The 23,554-nt window shown below is 38.6% G+C and overlaps 1 protein-coding gene across 1 annotated transcript in view; it reads left to right on the top strand.

Annotated features, from left to right (window-relative positions):
• The first annotated feature begins 7,088 nt into the window (after positions 1–7,088).
• Positions 7,089–23,554, top strand: part of GREM2 (gremlin 2, DAN family BMP antagonist) — a 90,945-nt gene continuing 74,479 nt past the window's right edge. Inside the window, exon 1 of the mRNA XM_031690048.2 lies at positions 7,089–7,224. The gene's annotated coding sequence lies outside the window, so the exon portion shown is untranslated. The remainder of the gene's footprint in view (positions 7,225–23,554) is intronic.

Below are 23,554 nucleotides of genomic sequence, written 5' to 3'. Positions count from 1 at the left end.
GAGATGAATTACTTCTAGAAGCATGTTGGTTCTTTCCTAATCAATCTATAAATTAACACACCTAGTACTATAAAATTCTGATTGGCTTTTAAAACTTAATTTTCCCAAAGCCCTGTAGCAATAAATTCCTGAAGATAATGAGGACAACTTCAAAAAAACAGAAGATTGGCATGTATTTAAAGACACAATAAGGCCATAATTATCAAAACAATATTCAGTATTGAATTGACCCAGGTATAGGCAGAAATTAAAGGAATAGCACAGATAGCTCAGAAAGAAACCCATGTATATTTAGTATTGCGTTCAGTGACAAAAATGACATTTCTAATCAGCAGAAAAATGACGGATTATTCAATAATTAATTGTGTAATTACTGGTTAACTATCAGAGGGAAAGGAAGGAAGGAAGAAAAAAGGAAAGAAAGACTAAATATACTTTAACTATTATTTAACCACAATCTGAAATACATGTATATTTTAAGTCAAGTATACAATATCATAATTTGACATTTAAATACTTTATGATATGATCACCACAATAAGCTTAGTAACCATCTGTCACCATACAAAATTATTACAGTGTTATTGACTGTATTCCTTATGCGGTATATTACATCCCGGGTCTTATTTTACAGCTGGAAGTTTGCACTTAATGCCCTTCACCTATTTTGCCCAACCTCTCACTGTTCTCCCCTCTGGAGACCATTCATTTCTTCTCTGTATCTATGAATCTGTTTCTGTTTTGTTTTGTTTTTTTAATTTGTTCATTTTGTTTTTAGATTCCACATATAGATGATGACATACAGTATTTGTCTTTCTCTGACTTATTTCACTTAGTGTAATACCCTCTAGGCTGAACCATTGTTGCAAATGGCAAGATTTCAATCTTTTTTAAGGCTGAGTGATGTATATAGATAGATAGCTTGTTTTGTGCTATTCTGATTGGGTGATTTCCAATCGCCTGTCTTCCACTCCGTTGATTAGTTCTTCTGTGTCGTTAAATCTGCTGTTGGTTCCCTCTAGTGTATTTTTCATTTCGGTTATTGGATTTCTGGCTCTGACTAGCTCTTTTATATTTTCTATCTCTTTGTCGAAAATGTAATTGTGTTCCTCCACTTTTCTCCTGAGTTTGGTGAGTGTCTTGATGACTCCTTATCTGGAAGATTGCTTATCTCCATTTCATCTAGTACTTTTTCCAAGGGTTTGTTTTATTCTTTTATTTAAATTGCATTCCTTTGACTCTCCATTTTGCCTAACTCTGTGTTTCTATGTATTAAGCAGATCAGTTACACCTTCTAGCCTTGAAGGAATGACTTTTTGTGGAAGTGACTTTCTGTAGAGCCCAGTAGCCTGGTCTCCCCTGGTTGGCAGAGCCAGGTGCTCCAGGAGCGCCCCCTAGGTGAGCTGTGTGTGCCCTCCTGTGTGGCTGGGCTGTGACTGCTGTGGGCATTCTGGTGTGGCGGGCTGGACCCTCTCTTTGGGAGCCATTTTCTGAGGACACCAGTCCCAGCAGAAGGTGCCTGCCAAATACAGCAGGATGGGTTGTTTTCTCTCAATTTAATTTTCACTCTATTCCTCCCACCCACCTTAAGGGAAAAAAAAAGTTTTTTTTTCAGGTTTCTGAACTCTGTGTTTACTTATCTATGGGAAGGCAAATTGCTACAACATTTTTAGGGGTTATTTTGGTAACATAAATGAAAAAGCTATTTTCATAGAATTGATGGGGAAGAAGAAAAGAAGATTTTATGTAGTTGCCATAGTAACAGGTTGGAACACAGCTTCGGGGCCTCATGCTCCACAGTCCATAATTAGTTTTGCCTTAGGCCCATTAATGGAAGCCCACTCCTCACAGGAAGCTAATTCCATCTTTCTTTACCCCCTGGATCTCAGGAAGACTATTTCAGAGTTAGTGCCTAACTTCCTTCTGTTACACAGACAGGAAAGGGTTAAAGAATCTGCTTCAGAACTATTAAATAATTATTAAGTAAGCACTGAGTTGAGCATCTAAAAATAAGCTGCTTTCTCTACTGGATACTAAAGTGCTCTAAGTCTTGAAATGTTTTAATGTTTTATACTTGCACAAAATTCTTACACCCCAAAGCACTCTGCATTTATAAAACTTTCTGAAATGCCAAGTTGAATTTGTTATCTATTTAAAAACATATAGAGAAAGCGAATAATAATAATAATAACAATAATAATACATGGCTGGCCACACAGCAGAATGTGAGATTAGGAAAGTTTCTAGATTTTTCCTCCCCTCAGGAAAACAGAGCAAAATTCTCATTAGAGCCAAGGAATGAGTGAAAATCTGAGCCTTTCAAATGATTTCCCAGTACTTCCATCTACACCCGACTGGAGGGGAAATTTTCAGGAAACGTGACAACAAATGAAGATTCTCAAAAAACTGAAGCTGAAAAGCACACTAACATGTGGAATAAACCTATATTTTTGGAAGGGGAAACTTGTGGTGGGCATAGCACAGTAGGCCCATGACATGCGGGTTGGCAGAAGAATGACCAGAGACTGAGGAAAGTTTAATAGGATGCTGCTATGGGCAACTGCGGGCCGCACAGGCAAGAGGTGCCTGCGTCAGTGCAGAGGGTGGGTGAGCAGGGTCTTTTATTCGGGGGGAGGGGGCTGTGAACACAAGGAGTAGGGGCTGCATGATTAAATCGTGCACAGGCACCTGATTGGTTGTAAGATCTGTTGATGTGATGAGTTTTGTTAGGGTAAACACACATGAGGGGATGTTTTACATCTTGCAGAAATGCAGCTATGCAAAGGATCCTACAAGTGGGGAGTCGGGGTTAAGGTGTCAGTAGGCTCCAGGCACACAGAGAGCCCAGGGATGGGGGTTTTATGACTCTAGAGAGTGCCAGCCAGCTCCACAATACTGACACCCAGAGAGAAGTCAATTGTCCACATCAGTCAGTGAGGTGGCGACCTACCGAGCTCTTCAGCACAGGTGTCTGTATTTCTCTGTTTACTGCGTCTTCTTCTGACCTTCTCCTCTCCCCTCCAGTTCACCCCTGGGCTGTGTGCCTCCAGGGCAGTCACAGCGTGGCAGGCAATGTGCTACCCTGGCAGTCTTTTTTCATTTAAATTCTCACCACAGCACTCAGAGGTACTAATATTTCTTCTTTCACAGACGAGAAAACTGAGTCTCAAAGAAGTGTTGGGACTTGGACACAATCTGGAAGCCAGTTCTGTTTAATTCGTGAATTGAGGATCCCAGTTATTCCATTTGGGAATCAAGGAAGAGGTTCTATTTCACTGTGCACAAGTTTGTGTGCCCAACGTACAGTGAGGCCAAACAGCCGAAACGTCAGAGTTTGGGGCAGAGGAAGGTTCATTGCAGAGCTGAGCAAGGGGAGGAGTTGTTGAAAACCCCCAAACTCCACAGCAAAGCATTTTTAAAGGCAAAGTGAGGGAGGGCTGCTCCAGGGTGTGTGATCAGCTGTGCACAATTCTGTTTGGTTGATGGTAATCGATCCTTAGGTGCCAGAAGGTCTGGGGGCTAATGATCATCATATAGTTAATTTCTTCCATTTAATGGTGGTTTTAGCATCTGAAAAACTCAGGAAATGTGCACCAGACACTATTAACTAGATACTCAGACAGGAGCTACAGCAAAGGGTATGGAGGGGGGTCTGTCCCAGGAATACCCAAGAGGGTCCTGCTTGTTTACAATGTCTCCTCCCCAACCTGCCTGTTATTTACCCACTGGATTATCTGAAATAAGGTTTTGTTAAAGGTTACATGTGATCACACATCCCATGCTTTGGAAGGGAAACTTATTTCCCACCCTTTTATTCCTTTCTCTCTGTATACATTTTTAAGGCATGTGGTAATATTTCCACCCATATCTAGAGAGCAAATAAACCTAATCTAGATAGATAGATAGATAGATAGATAGATAGATAGATAGATAGATAGATAGATAGATAGATGATAGATATGCTTTTCAGATTCTCAAAGCTCTCTTTCACTGATTGCCTGCCACGTATCATGAAACCTAAATACACTGTCTCTCATCTGCACAGCCACCCTGAAAGTTAGACTTGGCGACATTTGCTTCTTTTGTCGTCTCTCCCCCTCGCTCAGTTACAAGTGCCTAACAGAGTCTCAGAATCACATAATGGCCTTAATCGAATTGGTACTGGTTTCCATAGAGACCACAGAGCACCTTCAAATGCCTGGATCCCACCATTAATCACTGGCTTTGGTATCTACAGAAGGGGAGTCCAGCCAAAATGTGCAAAGTGCCATCTCCGAGCAGCAGAGCCCAGCTCCACCAGCTCCCTGTTGTTTACCAGGCTGTGGAATCTCATCATCCATCACAGTGGAGCCAGCTCCCTTCCCCCTCCAGCTCTGAAATATGTGACTTCTCCGCATGCACTGGTCTCCTACCCAGAGGCAGCCTTGCTTCTGGCAGCTCCTCCTTGGAAATAGACAGGCTTGGAGACTGCCTGCTGTGTTTGGAATTGTTGTGACTCCAAGCCTAAACCAACTTGAGAGAGAGGAGTGAAGAGGGTAGTGGGGGAGGCAAGGGGGAGGAAAGACAAGTTGAAAGGTGGGAAAAGATGTAAATAGCACTGTTTAGAAGGGCTCTGGGGGAAACTGTTTCTCTGTTAAACAGGCAGAGGGCCCTAAGGGTAACTGACCCCTGTGGAGTTGAGGCTTATTGTCCTGTTCATTCTCCCTTCTGTCTTTTGCTGTCTTTTGCGCAAGGCAGTGAGGAGTATGGAACAATGTGAGGGCTCAGGGCTTCTGTCAGCCTTACTCTGTCACAAAAAAATGATGTGCCTTGAGGACATTCACAGCCATAAGTGACTTAAAAGGATACTCCTTTTTCTCTGGGAAGATGCTTTCTCCATTCCGGGAAGCATGATATTTCCAAAGAAGTGATATCTGTTGCTGTGTTTTTGATACAGGAAAAAATGTGGGGTGAGAGAATGGCCATGTGTCAGGTCTCAGTTGAGTCCCTGGGACGCGCCCCGCCAAGTGTGGATGCTTGGCTTTGCACAGGAAAGGATTCAAGAGTGAGCCACAATTGAGTAAAGGTAGACTTATTCAAAGAGCTACATACTCCACAGACAGCATACAGGTTGTTTCAGAAGGCAAGAGAAAGGTGTGAGGTGTCGGGGTTGGGTGTTGAGTTTAAAGTGAAAATACATACACACTCCATAGGGTGAGGTCTGTCTCACTCAGAAGGCAGAGCAGCCTCGAGGTGTAGGGGTTGCTGGCTTTTATGGGCTCAGTAACTTCATATGCTAATAGGTGGGAGGGTTACTCCAACTACTTTGAGGAAGGGGCTGGGATTCCCAGGAACTGGGTCACTGCCCACTTTTTGACCTTTTATGGTTAGACTTGGAACTGTCATGGTGCCTGTGAGTGTGTCATTTACCATATTTATATATTACAATGAGCATATAATGAAGCTCAAGGTCTACTGGAAGCCAAATCTCCCGCCATCTTGGGCCTCAAGGCCAACTGGGAGTTAAATCTTTTGCCGTTTTGATGTTAATTATTTCTGTCCCATTCCTTGAATGGCTGTGACCTGCCCCTTTCCTTCCTGTCTTAATTTGGCTGCTGCTGTTGGTAGTTTTGCTTTAATAAAGTGTATCATCATCCACTTCCTAGTCCATGTGATGATTGAGTACAAACCTGTCCATGATTTACTGGATGTTGCACAGTGTGAAGAAAAATGAACATAATCCCATTCAATTGAAAGTCAGGTAATTACACGTGTCAAGGAAGCTAGCTAGCACCTGGCACTTATTTCCCAAAATATATTCCATCGTCTCTTCCTGGTATGGAGTTATGGATAACTTTAAAAGGCACTGATATTGAAACAGATGATACAGCTATAATCTCTATGAACAGATCACTAAGCAAAATAAATGAACTCTACACTTAAATTATATCTAAGCCAAAGAAGATTTTATGGATAGAAAAAAAGAAAAAAGCCTAAATCATACTGAGACAAGATGAAATTGTGTCTTGTTCTGGCTGGGCTGCTGTAACAGGATATTACTGACTAGGTGGCTGATGAACACCAGAAATTTATTTCTCACAGTCCTGGAGAATGGGAAGTCCAAGATCAAAGTGCTGACAGATTTAGCATCTGGTGAGGATCTGTTCCTTGGTTCACAGATGGCTCTCTTCTCCATGTGTTCCCACATGGCAGAAGGGTCAAGGGAGCTCTCTGGACTCTCTTTTATATGGCACTAATCCCACTAATGAGGGCTCCTCCCTCATGATTTAGTCACCTCCCAAAGGAACCACCTCCATATACCACCATATTTGGGACTGAGTTTCAACATATGAATTTAAGGGGATCCAAACATTCAGTCTATAACAAATTGCATGAGAGTAAGTAATTACATATTTTTTATTTAGCCTGAAGATTCCCCTGATGTTTGCATTTAGAAGCTATTTGGGAAATGAAAGGAAATGCTAAAGCAAGTTTGGAATAAAACTATGGCTAAAAAGCAGCTTGTACATAGGTCCTGTAGTGTCAGTTTTTGGAGGGCCAGGGAGAGCATGTGTGAGAGGGAATTGTTCTCAGAGAAGATGCTCTCTTTTCCTTTAATTCTCCAGGAGAATTTAAGAACCCAATGGGAAGGGTGGGAAATCATGATGACTTCAAGATGATACTTGTATGTAGATTAAGTAGTGTAGACTGCAAATGAATAGGTGAATTGATGTGATTTGAAGAAAGGCAGTGAGATTTGCTATCAGACTAGAATCTTTCTGTATACAAGATAATTCTGTGATTCCAGCCAAAGTCAAATTGATGTTGACACAATATTCTGATGTCATCCAAGTTATCCAGAGATAAATTGGAAAACCCCAATCCAATAGGTTCTCCTTTATCAAAATGATCAATGTTGGCTGTGTAGAGTGGCTTAGCACACTGTCCGTTGGCACTATGCTTGAATTTCTTTCAATCCTACAGTGAGAACAATTCTTCCAAAGCCCTGTGCCTGCTCTCTGTGTGAGGAGGCATTTCTGTGATTCATCAAAAGCCCTGAGGGATTAGAGAATGTTAGAGGTGGAGCTTCAGAACAAGTAGCAAAGAGTGCCATGTGCAGCAGAAGCCTACAGATCAGAGATCATAATAGAAGGTGCAGATGGAAAGCAGGATGGAGAAATGCAGCAGGGAGAAAAGGCGGAGTGAGGGTGTGTAATTATGGAAACTACCTCAGAGCTGTTGGAGGTAAGATCTCTACTCCAAAAGATTACAACATGGAAAGTGTTCAAAGACTAAGATCTGTTGCAATATCTTGGCATTCGTGAATTAATTTATCCTAGAATTATCCTTGAACATACAGTTCATCTCCTCAGTGTTTCTATTCTGCTCTTTTATGCTCTCTTTCCAATCGATTTGTCTTACTGAAAGTTGTTTTAGAAAAAAGACAGGGAAAGGGAGGTCAGAAAAATGTAGATTAGGCTTGTCGACTGAAAAAAAAAATGCGCAACCTAAAAGCTGAGAATTATGTTTTATTTGGTGGACTTACTGAGGACTTAAGCCCAGGAGATAGCCTCTCAGATAACTTTGAATGATTGTTCCAAAAAGGTAAGGGAGGAGCCAGGATATACAGGAATATTTGCAAAAAAAAAAAAAAAACAGATAGTGGAACATCAAAACATTACTGCTAATTAAAGAAAAATCAGACATCTCAAGCTAATGAATTTAGTGCTTTTCTGTGTACGGGAAGATGCAAGATTCTGGACTCAGTGAAATTACTCTTTTGATATGAACCTTAACTATCTAGGGCAGGTAACCTGTTTTCCTCCATCCTGAATCCCCTCAGGGTGCACCACTGCTGGTGGCTGCAGTGGTTGATGCCTTGATGATTGCAACATCCTTTGTTTACTGATACGGCAGGTGATATTGTGTGTCCACAGTATGTACTGTTACTTGCTGTTGCTCAGAGATATTTGAGAATAGTGGGAAAATAAGGGCTTTGGAGATCTCAGATGAACCATAGAGTCAATCAACCAATTGATATCTAGAATATATATTAGATGTTTAGTACTGGAGGGAGAGAAAAAAACTATTTTTGAAATCAACAGGGCTCTTAAAACCCAACTAGGATGACAAACATGTAAATGATCAGAACAGAGAAAATGACCAGAAAAGAGAAAACATATTGGCACTGAGTAAAATATAAGAGGAAAGGATAAATAACAATTGCAAAATAAGTAAGGGAAAGAAGCCACCAGAACCAGCTCTGTTTCTTGGAAAAGTCTCCAGGAAGAGACAGTGCAGGACTGAGCCTTAGTGCATTGATGACGGTTCAAGGAAAGACACGAGTAAGAGTGCGCATGTGGGTATGTCCTGATGTGGAAGAGCAGGATATAGGGACTGAACAAGAGGAGTGAAGGTGCTCAGTAGCACGCGAGTGAGTATAAAGAACCTTTACATCTAGACTGGATGCAGTTCAAAGAAAGTAAACATTGCTCAACCTTGAGTAATCTGATTAAGAATGAAAGTGAAGAAAGGGTGGAAGCAACGCTCCAGAATGGAATGAAAAGATAGTAATTTAGGCATGAAATGATGAGAGCCTGCCCTGCACAGATATGGGGTGATAGCTGTAGAGAAAAGCTTCAGTTGCTATTTCTCAGAAACAGCTAGTTCACTGGAATTACTTTACGGAGTGGAAATTCTAATAGCATCTAAATATTATTTCTTTTAAATCTGGGATTTGGTCATGCCTGTATTTTAATCACGCAAAACATTCGGTCGGTTGGCAAGCTGTAGGACTGGTATTGTTATTTTTGTATCCAGTAATTCATTTTTAAAATGTCAGTAAATTTTTGTGTTATATTGCTTCTGGTTTACTGTGTGCTGGGGGGGGGGTGCCATTTAACATTCTTTAGTAAGAAGGATAAAAAGAGAGACAGAGAGGAGACGGATCGTTGTTTATTTTACGTTCTAAAGTTTAGAAAACTAAGGCTGGTGCCTCCATGATCAATGTTTTTAGTAAAAAGCCTGTCTGGAAAAAAATGTAATGGAAATTTTACCTTTTAAAGTTACTTCTGGTTTTGTTTATTTTATTCAAGGCACCATCAAGTGAAGCTTTTCTTGTATGTCGATTTTAAGGGTAGAAAAGCTTTCAAAAAAAAGAAGAAACACCTTCTCCCAGGTAACATCTTCCATGTGGAAATTGCTTTACTTGTTCACTCAGAATTTTCTAATCCTGTGAACCCACTTTTAGCCTTGGATATGGGGGATCTGCTGTTCAATGTGACCTTTCCCAGTCAAGTTTCATCAAAGACTTTCAGCTGCAGAATTGACCTTGAATGAGACTCCTGAATCCACTAAGGGGATCCACTATAGGATTTTTGTGCAGTTGGCCAGGGAGCAGCAAGGGCTGTGTATAGGCATCATACATCTGCTCTCAGAACTTATTATATGTTTTTAAGGAATAATCTAGCATCTTTCGATTTAAACCCGGAAATTTGTAAGTGCCTGTTGATTCAGTATTATTAGTCATTGTCTCCATGTAGAAAGTTGTAATTGACTTTCCAGGGAATAAGGGCAAGATTTTTTTCACTGAAAGATCATTGGCTTTGGTACCATCGAGTTATTCAAGACTTTTAAGTCCAGAGAGCCAAGAAAGATCCGCATTTAGGGTATGTCATTCCATGGTGGCTTTAGTTTTTTTCATTTCGTCTGTTTGCTATGAAATCTAGAGACTAAATCAAAATACCTCTTTAGTTGAGCATTCACTCAGTTGTTACCCCTCTGCTACAAACTTTTTTATTTTTCTCTATGGTACTTATGGATTCATATCTAATTGCTTTATTAAGTATCCCTCTAAAGTACCTTCTCTTCTCTTTGACAGTATGTCACATCCTTTATAAACCAATTTAAAATTTCCCCTATGCAATAATCCTAGAATTATCATTTCTTCAGCACCTAAATATTCACTGTGCATCTTAAAGGATGAGTAAGAGTTTCTCTGGAGAACAATGTTCTGAATGGAATTGTGTCGTTCCCCACCCCCTTACCCCCACCCCAATTCACATACTGAAGCCTTAACCCTCAGTGTGACTGCATGGAAAGATAGGGTCTTCAAGGAGGTAATTAAGGTTAAATGTGGTCACAGGGTGGGAACCTAATCTGAAAGGTGACCTTACAATAAAAGGAAGGGATACTAGAGATCTCTCTTTGCACGTGCACAGAGGAAAAACCACGTGAAGACATACAGAGAAGATGCCTCCTGCAAGCTGAGAAGAGACAGCTCACTAGAAACCAACCCCAACAGTGCCTTGATCTTGGACTTCTAGCCTCCAGAATTGTGAGATAATAAATTTCTGTTTTTAAGCCACTCAATCTGTGATATTCTGTATGGCAGTCTGAGCAGACTAGTAAAAACAGAGTGCTGCAAGAAGAAACTTCTAGGAAGAATGGCGAGCTCTTGCAAAGATCCAGGATGGATGCGTGTATGTTACGCTGATCTGGTGTGATTAGAATGCAAGATGCTTTGAATGGATAGCCTGATTATGAGACCGGAAATGTGTGTTCTGGAGGGACTGGAAAAGATCTTGTACACTGTGCTAAGAACTTTGATCTATAGTGAGGGATTCCTACAGTGAGGGAGTCATTAGGTGATTTCCACCAGATATTCATATATTTTTATGACTGAAAATTCTAGCATCTGTCAATATTTGTAGCCAATACAATTGGCTGCCTGGTTTGGGCAGTAACAATGGCTCTTGGTCCCTTAAAAGTTTTTCTCCATTCATGTTCAAAGAAGTTTCATTGAATAAGCTTGAGTCTCTTACAATCTGGCCATGTGTATCAATATGGAAATGTAGAGAATGTCATGGTGAACTCTGTGTCTCAACGGAGTGGCTGTTGAGATTTTCATTAATGGTGCCCATTTCAAAGGGTTATAATAGGACAATTGAACAGAAAGATTCCTTTAGATTTGAACTTGGCAGAGAAAGACATTGCCAGAAAATCAGTTTATGCAATATTTGAGTTGCGTAAGTGTCAAAATATGGTTATTGGAAGATGACATTTTCAGTTCATACAAGAAAACATTTTGGGGGGTAGTTTTTATGGAATACAGAATATGTCATTAATTAGCTTTATTCCCAAGAAAGAAAAATGAGGCACATATGTGCCTTATTCTGCTCTGGTGGCTAAACTCTCTAATTTTACAATATAATTCAGTTTTACAATTCTAAGTATCCCGACTTGCAAAGATACTTATAACAAAATTGTATCTGTTAAAGAGGTAAAAAAGAATTTAATTTACCAATTTTATGAAACATGGAGCATTTCATTATTTTTAGGAGTTTTTGAAACCTTGGCATTTGTTTTGGTCTGGTTCTAGGGAGAAGCATATTTCTTGTTCTTATTTTTATCCTTAGAATTTTAATGAAGGTAATGTATTTTAACTTAGGAATAAGTCCCAAAGAAGTGGATGTGAAAGAAATAAATATAAATATGACAAAGAAAATATTTTAATATGTTTAGTGTAGAGTATAGGTGGAGAATGTATGGGTGTTCATTATACAATTATTTGAGTATTTATTTATTTTTTTCATGATAACACATAAAAAAGAAAATTTCAGTTAAATTAATCAGCATAATACACGTTTTCAATTTTCAGTTCTCTGATGATTATGCCCTGGTTCAGGTGTCATGAAATTAATTGTTTAACCAGAAGTTACGGATGACTAAACCTTGACAGAATATGTTTTCTAGTCAATGGAAACAGAATTTAATGAAATTGCCTCTTGGTTGATGTGGCTTGTAAGGGTAATAGCCTGCCCTAGGGCTTATGTGAATGGAGAAACAGTCCTTTATTTGGAATTGATTAGATGTCAGATCTTGCGTTAATGACTTTGTGAACATTTCCTTATTTCACATACACAGCAACAGAGTTTAGTGAAGGGCTCACTCTGTTTTGTAGATGAAGAATCCGTGGCTCAGAAATGTTAAGCTATCCAAGATCACGTAGTTAGGAAGTGGCAGACCTGGGCTTAGACCCAGGCTTGTTTAACTCAAATTTGTACTTTTGAAAACTGCCTTATTAAATACTCCATATCATTTGATACAGAATCTTAGAACTAGCAGAATCCTCGGAAGTCATCTAGTTACCAACCCCCTTGGTTTACAGAGAGGGAAATAATGTACAATCAGGTTAAGTAATGTATTCAAAATCATATAGTCTTTTAGTGGAAGAGCTAGAAAAGATTTAAATGGCCATACCATCGTATCATAGTGCTTTTTTAATATAAAATGGAAAATCAGAGGTGTAAAGTAAATTCATCTGATTGTTTTTCTAAGTGCCACATTGAGTCTAAAAATCAGCAAACTGTGTTTGCTATGGGACGCCACGATTTCTTATATCCCTTTCCACTGTTGGTTTAGCTCTTTAACTTGGAATTTATTTAGCTCAATTTCTGCAGTCCCTTTACCCCAAACTTTTTGCTGGCACTGTTCCCCTAAGGGATGGATAGAAAACAGCAGAAGAACAAGCAAGGAAATGATGCTTTTTGCCCCATAGCGTGACTTTGCTCTTTAAACACAGGTGAAGTTATGTCATGCAAAATAGTGTCAATGATATAGTTCAAGTTTTCTTGGGAATTATAATTTCCAATGGGAAATGACAGAGAAATTGAAAACATTGCCTGATGAAAGAATTCAGGGCCATATTTCAAAGCAACCTCACAGTAAATATATTCTAGGACCTCGGCAATCTTACAGAGCAAGTCTAATATATGTTTGACTACATTAGCACTGACGATAAATTCACTGAACACTAATTCAAAATCCTGTAAATATTAATTGATTGATTTTCTGCCAAGAAGACCTCTTAACAAATGTGATATGTTCGCAGTTTTGAAAAGGACAGGATAAAGGACAAAAAAAAACAACCTCATAAATTGAGACATTGAGAGAGAAATGGAGCTAACAAATTTCCTCTTGTTTCCAGGTGCCAAATTTTTATCTAAATTTTAGGACTTGTTGCCCTGTGCTATGTTCACATGTTTACATACCTATTTTGATGGTAAGGATCATGTCTGATTTGAGGGAGGGTACATCCAGAAGTCCATTGCTTGGGTTCTAGGGCAAGACAGGGTTCAAATCCCTCTCTGTCATTTTCTAGATGGTGATACTGGCCACTACATGTAACTGCTATGTTCCTGCTTCCTCATCTTTGTATACCTGAGTGGTTGTTAAGATAATTACTAATATATGTCATAATAACACTCAGAAGAGCTCTTGGTACATGGTAACATGGTAACACTCATAAAGTAAGTCATTATTATTAATTTATGTCTTCATAAATGACAATGAATGGCACAGCAGTAATTTTTATTTTTTATTTAATTTGATTCATTAAAACTATACTTTTGGGGGGGGAAACTATACTTTTTAATGAGTGATTACATGTATTCACATTTCTTACAAATGCATACTTAAAGAATAAACAAAAGCAGAGCTCTAATAAGTATCACAGTGCAAATACGCAGCTAGAAACATGAAAAATACATTGAATTTTCACAGTACGAGGAGACTGTAGTACTAATTCTAAACAGATAAAGCATCTGTTTATCTTGGATAAGTCTTTTACCTTTTATAAGTCCTATTTTCATCTCTGCAAAACAAAATACTAGACCACATTATCCCTTCTTACTTAAAGATTCTACAACTCAAAGACAAAATGTAAAAATACAATAGCAATCACCTTGGGGTTCCAACCTTGACACATATCATCTACACAAGGATTTGATACTTATCTTTGCTATCCTGTTTTGTAATTTATGTGGGTGAATCTTTTCTGCCCATCCAGTTTGAAGTCAGAAACTATTAATTCATTTATTCAATGAATATTTATTAAACATCTGCTATGCACAGGCAACAGAAACCAGAAATTCACAGTGATTAAAGCACAAACTCTCCTTCTATAACATTACAGTCTCACATGTGAGAGACACATATAAGCAGAAAATTCAACAAGTGTTATAGATACACAATAGAAATTTGTATGGAGTACAATCAAAGCACAAAGGAATGAGATTTTTTGTACTAAGAGATGGCAGTGGTAAGTAAAATTCTCACAAAGGAGGTGAACACTGTTTATTTTATCATTCTATTCCTATCAGTGCTTACTGCAGCACTTGACACTCTCCCCCCAGCTTTACTGAGATTTAATGGACATATAACATTGTATATGTTTAAGGTGTATAATGTGTTGACTTGATACACTTATATATTGCCACGTAACTGTCACCATAGCTAACACCTCCATCACATCACATAATTGCCATTTCTTTTGTGGCAAGAACATTTCATGATGCTTTTAATATAAGTGAAATGCCAATAAGTACTTTCAAAAAGATTATCTTTAAAGATATACATTATTAGATGCATTTGGATATGTGGTTAATTGCACATGCCATAGATGCACACATCACAGGAGATTACCACTCATAGTATTGTTCTCTCATTTCCACTCTGCAACACTGTCTACTAGATTCCACATAGGAATCAATTGCTTATCAAGTTATTTGTATCTTGTCTTCAATTTGCCTGATATTGACAAGCCACCAAATAAACTTTCAGAGCACAGATTTGTGTTAGCAATACGCAGTGAAAGAAATTTTTTTTACCATCCTGTGCAAGACTGAGCATGAAAAAAAAATCTTCCTCACCATCAGTTAGACATGTAAAGGTGGTGTGATTCTTTAAAGAGTGGTAACACTTCTGGAAGGTGTACCGCTGAATACTGGATATAGAGCTAGAGGATGGTAACCCAACAATAAAAATCATATAAACCATTATTTCCCAAAGGCCGAGTGTTACCACTACATGGTAATTTTCTTCAGTTTACTATGTAGAATTTGTATGGTTTATACTGTAAACTTTACAGGACAAACTTTATCTTATGAAACAGTGTTAGGAACTGAGAAACTCAATGCTGAGGTGGAAAACATTGAGATTTTTCTATGTAAGTCATCAGCAAACTTACCTTTATTGAAACTGAATAATATATGGAAAAAAGAAAATAGTTCAGAGGTGGAGAAGCAACCTATTCAGGCTCAAACTCAGATCCTTTTTTATTGCCCATAATTAGAGAAAACAAAATTGAACCTTTCTTTGAGTTTCCAGAATTAGTGGACGGCAGAAGAAAAGAAGGGAAAAGACCATTACAGGAAATAAGGGACAGATCTGAGTTTTCTAGACATCAGCAGCAGAAACTGAATTTGAAGTGAGCCAAAGAGGGCAGTTTCCACATCAAGAACGAAGTGGACCATCAGTGAATTCAGACAAAATTTCATTTTATCTGTTTCATTTGGAAGCGGTACTAGAAGACACAGTATAGTGGGCACCTGGAGTTTAGCCCATAAAAAGGAAATAGGATCCTCTAAGAAATGGGGTGTGGTTTAGAGAGAAAGTAAAGAGATTGGACTATTGGAAGGGAGGGAGAATGATGTGATGGCTTCTTCAGGAACAAAAGTCTTGATCATCTTTAGATGTGTGTCTTTTAGAATTTTTCCTAGACTCTTACTAGTACTTCTTTAACCTGTATTTTAATTCGGCTTTTACTAAGAATTTCAAATGAGCAGACTTTAAATAATGATCAATGGGTTGTATGTTCAACAATATAAGACACCATAAATTCCATTGGACTTAATCTATGTTTGAACATACACTTTCTTTCTTCTTCCATTGTCATTAAATGGAAGAAAGAACCACATTTTAGTGTAATTTGCAATGGAAATTTGCAATGGAAAAGGTGGCTGTGTTTGTGATATGCATCCACAGTTATGTGATTGTGGGGATTTCCTGGGTGGTGGGGATGTTCCCTGCCCCTTCCTTCCTCCTCTTTTCCCATCCCTCTCCTTTGTTGTGTGCCATGGTTGCTAGCAACAGTGAGTGCAGCAGAGAGCTGCAAGCAGCTGCTGCGCTGTCCATACTTTGATCAGCAACTCATTTCTAAACCTGGCTGAATGGAGGCATTGATTTGTTAGATTCCTGTGTTTACCACCTCATATTCTGCCTCTACCTTTCTGCCCTTCTCAGTGATGAAGAAACACCTCATTTCACAGAAGCACAGCAAAATGGAATCAAGAGAATGAGACAAAAGCCTGGGCTTGGCTGTACAGACTGAGCTGGATTTGAGCCTGGTGTGACCTAGCAAGGCGAGGCACTGATGTTGTGGCAGATCTTCCCTGGCCTTCCGGGGCTGTTGAGCAATTTCTTGGATCCCCATCTGTGAACTCTAATCCTATGCCAAGCAATACTTTGCAGTGTTATTCTACCCATTTTGCAGCTACCAACTTTGCAAAAACTGCAGGTAATAGAAAAGACCTGAGAGTCCACTGCACTCAGTCCAGAAGCCAGGAGATAAGCCTGGCTTTTACTAATTCAGCCTTGGCAGATCACATCAGAGCTGTCAAAAGGCCATGAACTGTTCTAAGCTCCTGCCTTTAAACTTGTCTTGTTTAGTTCAGCTCAGAAGCCTGGAATTTGTGAAGGTAAACATCTCTTATCCCATGGATAAACTGGATAATGCAGTTTTAAATACAAATGTATATTCTTCAGACAAGTAAAACTGCCCTGGCATTAACGGGGTCATTTATCTGTGTTGACGTAAGTAAGCCGTAAGCACTGTCAGGGATGCTGGGGTTTGGGGACTTACTTAGGTTTGGATCTCGAGTGACCAGCAGGAACACAGGGTATGAGATGAAACCGTAGCTCTTATCTTTTTGGATTATTAGATAACTTGCACCCTTTCTTCTTTGTGCCGAAATTTAGAAAGTACATTTTCTCTTTTGTGCTTTCCATAATTGCATAAACTGATGACCCGGTTTATTTTTTATAGCTATTAAGTATGTACTTATTCTGATTATTTAGTTTTGTGATCAAATATTACAAAGCTGGGTTTTCTAAGGTTAAATTTTTCACAAGATCAGCTCTATAAGAAATTAGGATTATGGGTCCAACATTTTAATTTCCTGAGTTCAAGATTATTAAAAGAACTTGATTAATTAATGGCATTTGTCACCTGTATGTGCTTTTAGTGGAGCCATAGACTTGGAGTTCAGAGTTTGCATGCAGTCAGCCTTGACTTCCGTTGGCTATCTCTTCTTAAAAACAGGCAACCATTTAACCAAAACCCCAGCCTTTGAATATGAAAACAAATGTATGTATGTATATGCATGACTGGGACATTGTGCTGTACACCAAAAACTGACACATTGCAACTGATTATACTTCAGTTTAAAAAAAAACAAAACAAAACACCAGCCTTTGGATTCCCAAATATTGGCTTCATAGAATGAACACTGAATAGAGAAAAAGTGGTTTTGAGGAAAACACTGTCAAATAGATTTTCAAGTGAAGCAAAGTTAAGGTGTTTATCGTTACTAGAAATCAGTTAGGAGTGGGGGAGAAGTTTCCCTTCCTGCCTCATTAGCCAGATGAGCCATTTGGCTAAGTCTCTGCTTTAACTCATTAGGAAGTTGAATAGTCTTAGCTAGATGACTGACTTCCATCTACCCTAATATACAAATTATTAAATAAAGCTCATTATACCATTTTTTGTCAATTCAAAAATGTGAACTTATTAACAAAAAAGAAGAAAAATTCCAAGTCAACAAGAACTGTTCCCTAATAGTCTTTCAAAATGTTTTAAAAGCACTCTGGAAAAAAATCTTTCTAACTTTTATTTTTATCCCAGTCCACTGTCCTCTGGCCCAACTATTGACAAATCATCTCCCCTGGGGGGATCTGGTGGAAAAATTCCGGGCTTGGCTGGTATCTTCATCTGAATCGAGGATGGACTTGGTGACTCTTGCCAGGCTGTAGGCTACCCGGGTGGCTTTGTGGTCTGTGGTTTAAGCCAAGTTGGGGGATGGATGAAGGGGACTACATTATTCTTTAGTAAATGAAATATAGAAATTCCAGACATCCTAAACACTCCTCTGGAACCAGAGAGCAAATTCTTCATCCATTTGGAAGTTTCACTGAAGTGAATTATGGGAACAATATCTCTTAATATAAGTCTGACACTATTGTGTTTGAGAACAGGAGATTAAAAGCAGAGAACAGCTTTATAGAATCAACTAGCATAAACTCCCCAGAGAAATACAATTTATAGGGTTTCCTCTGAGCAAGAAGGGGAAAAATGAATATTTTCAAAGCTTCCCAGAAACAGGTAAGAGTTAATAACAACAGCTGGCAACAAAATCCTGTAACGAGTACAGTGGGCAGGCACTTTTCTGCAGCTCTCAAGGCTGAGAGGCCAGGCACACAGATTTCTGCTTTTCTGAAAGTCACCCAGACACAGATAAGAATCAAATAAAAAACAAAATGTAGAACAATATGATCCTTTTAACTCTGAATAACTTAGAAAATAAAAAGAAATGATGATACCTTAAGCAAGCAGGAGAAGTATACAACTTCAATAAAATAAAACCCAGAGACTTGGGGTGTCTGAAGAATGAAGCAATTCCAGTTGCAGTGGCTCTTAACTTTTTCAGAGCATGGGATTGCTTTGAGAATCTGAAGAAAGCTGTGTATGCCCCCTCTTCCCAGGAATATTAACACATGCATTTGTGCATGATCTTGTGTTCAGTTCACCAGCTTGTCAGTTCACTGACAATAAATTCTTTTGCATGTACAACAGGCGGCAGGTTAATAAAACTTTTAGAGCAGGGTTTTTTTTCTTCTTCTTCTTCTTCTTTTTAATAATGGGTTTTGCAAATCCTTAAGAAGGTAGGGTGAGACAAGTTTATTAGTGAGAGACAGAAATTAGCTGTGTGCTACAGAAATATTAGTGTAATTCTAATATTCTAATATTATTATTCCCTCTTACCCTGCCTCAAAGAAAAACTAGATAAATAAAATAAGAGGAGACTGTGGCATACCAAGGGGTGGTGAATCTCAGATGCTCTCCAGTATACACTGGCACTTAAGCTTATGGATATTTTTCTTCCAAATCTACTTATTTGGTAACATTTGTTTGAATCATTAAAATCTTTGAGACATATCACATGATTTGTCACTTTTGTGTCTTTTGCCTAAGGACAGTCACCCACTGTGGCACTTCACAGTGTCTCCCAGGCTCTAAAATATTATTTTCCCAATCATGGTTTGCAGTGACAGTGGTCTAGTTGATCACATTTCAGAGGCCAGGGGGAAAATGAAGAGCCATTCTGAAGCATCTGCAGGGGACCAGCACGTGAACTGACATTCAGAGAAGAAGGAAGTGATGCAGGTCGTGAACGGAAATCAGTGAACAGGAGGCGAAGGTGCCAGAACTTTATTTGGTGCACATGAAGCATATGTGGTGCCTAGAGCACAGTTCCAGTTTTTCCCTAGATGCAAATTTCACAGCAAAGCAGCAAAAGTCTCAAGAACCACTTCGTTTGTAACTGACTCAGTACCCAGTTTGTGTTTCTCCTCCCACGTGCCCTTAAAACCAGAACGCAAAGACCAGTCACAACCTCAGGACAGAAAGGTAGTGGGCCTGACCTCAGAGCACCTATACTGGCATCAGCCTCCAAAGCCTCAAAAATGTAAAAGAGTTGAACCTTCATCTCTCTTATTAAGAGTTCTTCTTGACATATTGGGTTCCTCAGTGAAGAGCAGAGAGAAATTCCTTAAAATGACCTGTTTAGCCAGGTCAACATCAGCAGTTTGATTCTCCAAGTTTCTTTACCCTAAATGGCAACAAAACAAGTTCAAGGAGAAACATTGCTGAATGATCCTACCTTCTCTTTGCCTTGCCCTGATGGTATGGGACTATTTGACACAAGAGAACTAGGTCTGAACGTTTAACCCTTGTAATTGGTGAAGAGATTCAGACCAGCTAACATATCAGAAATTTAAGTGAAAATGACACTTTGTGGGCACAGATTTTATATTAAAACTAAGATCAAAAGATTTGTGTCCTGTTGCTTGACACATTGTCTAGTTAAATCAAACCAAGGGCAAAGGCTAATTAACTACAGGATAGCATGGTGGCCTATAGCTGATAATTGATATGACTTGCAAAACAAAATAAAACAAAACAACAACAAAAACCCCAAAACCTCCCTTTTGTTTGGCTGGAAATTAAAGAAAGGATGGCCTCTAGACCGAGTCAGATATCCATTCTACCTGCCAACTGAAATGTTTCTCAGTCCTCCTCCTTGTACAACCTAAAAATTATAATAGATTTGACATTGTGAAAAATTCATGCTATCGTAAAAGATACACTTGGCCACATCCAAGGCATTTGATCTAACTCCAGACCCTGTCTCCACTATCAGGATGCAGACTTTTCCCCTCATTTTGTTTCATTCCAGGGTATAGTGAGGGAATCATTTTAGCTCTGAACATCCTTTGTGTGTTAGAGAGGACCTCTTGCCCCTGCCGCATTTAGAGAGCACAGAAGTGGCCCTGTGTGCTTGTCAAAACTGCTGTAAAATTGTGACCTGCGTTTTTTTTTAAAAGGTTAATGAACTACTCAGATATCAATCAGTGATGCCCTTGATTTCAAATGGGAGTAATGTGTTTAATGATAAAAGACAATTCTGGTAATTCTTTTGTCTTCTAGTGAAGCTGTCAGCTTGAACAACTTGTCTTTTTGGTACAATCCCATACACTGTTACTAGCACTTAGAGCTGATTGCCACACAATAGCTATTAGCAACACCTGAGTTGATCTGCATATGGCGCTAGATGACATGGGGGAGTGAATTAGCATCCACATTCATCACTGATTTCAGTTATCTCTAGAAACATAGGATCAAATTTTCACGTTCAGACTATACTTAAGAAATATTTCTAGAGAATACTTTGTCACCGTGAAGGTATGTTATTAATTGTATTATGCAATGATGAAAGGAGGAGTTGTGTTTTTTAATTAAGGCACTGGCACTTAATTTGCAGTGCTATTATATTGGGTGATAAAAATCATACGCTTTGAAGTAACATAAGAGAGAAAATGTCACTGGTTACTCCTTATAGGAACAGTTTTACATTCATATATATCTGCATAAAATTATCACATATAATTATTTCACATATATAGGTTTATCATCACACTCGTATTTTGATATAAATTTGTATAGAAATATCACACACACAAAAGTGCACAATTACTAAGTAAAGTGTACAGCTTGATTTTTCAGAATGAACACACCTGTGAAACCATCACCCAGATCAAGACATAGAATATTAACTTCATGATTTTTGTGTGAAAGTTATACATTCTTTTTCATTGCTTTGTATTATTCCATTATGTAAATTGTAACACAATTTGTCTGTTATACTGGATCTTTGCTTTTATTCCAGTTTTTGAACAATTGAAACTAAAGCTACAGTGGAGTGGAATTACTATACCATAGCATGTACATATTTTCAGCCTTTGTAGATACTGTCAAACATTTTCCAAAGTGATCATACTGACTTATGTTCTCTCTGGCAGGTATCATATTTCTAGTTCCTCCACATCCTTGCCAATGCTTGGTGTCCGTTTTATTTTAGGTGATCTTGTGGGTTTGGAGTGAAATTGCATTGTGGTCCCCATTTGCTATTCCCTGGTGAATAATAATGTATAGAACTTTTTCAAAATTGTCCATGTGGCTATCATCTTCTGTGAAGGGCTGTTTAAATCTTTTCCCATTTTTCTCTTAGATTGTCCTTCTCTTACTTCTTTATAGGAGTTAATTATATAGTCTGTATGTGAATCCTTTATATGTATTGCAAGTCTGTTCTCCCACACCGTGGTGTGCCTTTAAACTCTCAGTGGTGTCTGTTGATGAACAGAAGTTTTAAGTTTTAATTCAGTCCAATCTATCAATCCTTTCTCTTATAGTTATTGATATTCAAGAAATTTTTGTCTATCACCAGTCATAAAGATATGCATGTCTTTGATCCACTTGGATTTGACTTTTGTATTGTATGAGAATTCCTGTTTCTTCTGACTTTGATTTTAGTGAATTGTCCATTCTGTTTGAAGAATTGTGTCTGTTTGACCATAACTCTCCAAATTTTGGCGTAAGTTGTTCACTATATCCTTTTATCAATTTCTTTACTATCTGTGGGAACTATGGTTGTGCTAGCAATTGGTGTTTTTCTCTTTTCAGACTATCAATCTTCTGAGTAGTTTATCTGTCTTATTAGGTTATTCAAAGTGAACGTTTGGCTTTACTTTTTTTATGTACAGTGTTATGTTTGCTGTTTCTCTGATACCCACCATTAGCTTTATTGCTTCATTTCTTACTCTTGGTTTAATTTGCTATCCTTTTTCTAGCTTATCTGATGAATATTTGCATCAATTATTTCTAGTATTTCTTTTGTTCTAACATATGCCTTTATATTTTCCTCTAGAACCTGCTTTAGCAGCATCCCATCACTTTATATGATTTTTTATTATCATTTATTTCAAAACACTTTCTTATTTGCTGATATTCTAGCTCCCATTTTGATGTTATCTTCAACCCATGGGTCATTTAGAAATGTATCGCCTAATTTCCAAATATTTATGGATTTTTTAGTTGTCTACCAGTGGACTCAACTGAAGACTATGAATAATCACTGAAGCTCCTCTTCCTTGGCATATCCTAAAATCCTACCTCTGTTTTTCCAGCCCTGCAAGACTGCCAAAATCTCTGCTTAACTCTGTAGACTCCCAGAAGTTTCTTGTTCCATCGACGTACATATTAAACATCAACTAAAAACTTGAGGAAAGTTTTCACATAGGATTTTAGGCTCAAAGCCTTAGAGGTTTAATTTCCTGCTCTCTGGGATCTGATTTCTAAGAAGTGGATGTCTTGTAAGTATTGGTCTCTAATGTCCCTGTCCAAGGGCAATCCCCATACACCACTCTGCATTTGGCCTCTAGTTCATGTGCTGCCATGGGTGTAAACTCCAAGCAGAAAAGGCAAAGACAGTTGTTGTGTTCAGCTCAATGTGCTTCTCTCTCTCTGGAATGTTGACCTCTCAAGTCTTGGCTACCTTAGCTGCTTTCTGATGTCTTCAGGCCATTGTTTTGTATCTTATCCAGCTTTTATAATAGTGCCCATTGGGAGAGTTAGGCTGATAAAAGCTACTTCATCATGGTCAGAAGCAGATTTCTTCAACGAGCATTGTAGCCGACCAAAGTGTGGTAGGTTTGGTTTATTGTTCAACAAGTTTCACTTGAGAAGGTTACTTTCCTTTCACTTGGGCTTGTGACTCTCGATGGCTATCAGGATGTTAGCAGACATGATGCAAGCGGAGGCTTTGGATGCATTTGCTTGGCTCAGCAAGCCCTGTCGGTCTTCTGCCATGCCATTGGAAGAACTTGTCTATTTGGCCTGCTGCTCCAAGGAAGATGAGAAACATGTGGGGCTGAGCTTCCTAGCCAGCCCACAGACCTACAGCTAAAAAACCCTGCAGACTCATAAATTAGCTCAGTTACAAAGAGCAGAGCCAGTCTAGCCAAGTAGCATATCCTTGGGAATAAATTATTATGGTTGTTAAGATACTGATTTGGGGGGATGCATGTTACGTAGCATCATTTTGGCAACACTAAAATACCA

Source organism: Vicugna pacos, chromosome 23 (genome assembly GCF_048564905.1).
Source record: "Vicugna pacos chromosome 23, VicPac4, whole genome shotgun sequence".
In the NCBI taxonomy this organism is placed as follows: Eukaryota; Metazoa; Chordata; class Mammalia; order Artiodactyla; family Camelidae; genus Vicugna; species Vicugna pacos.
This window is presented reverse-complemented; position numbering and strand designations above follow the sequence as displayed.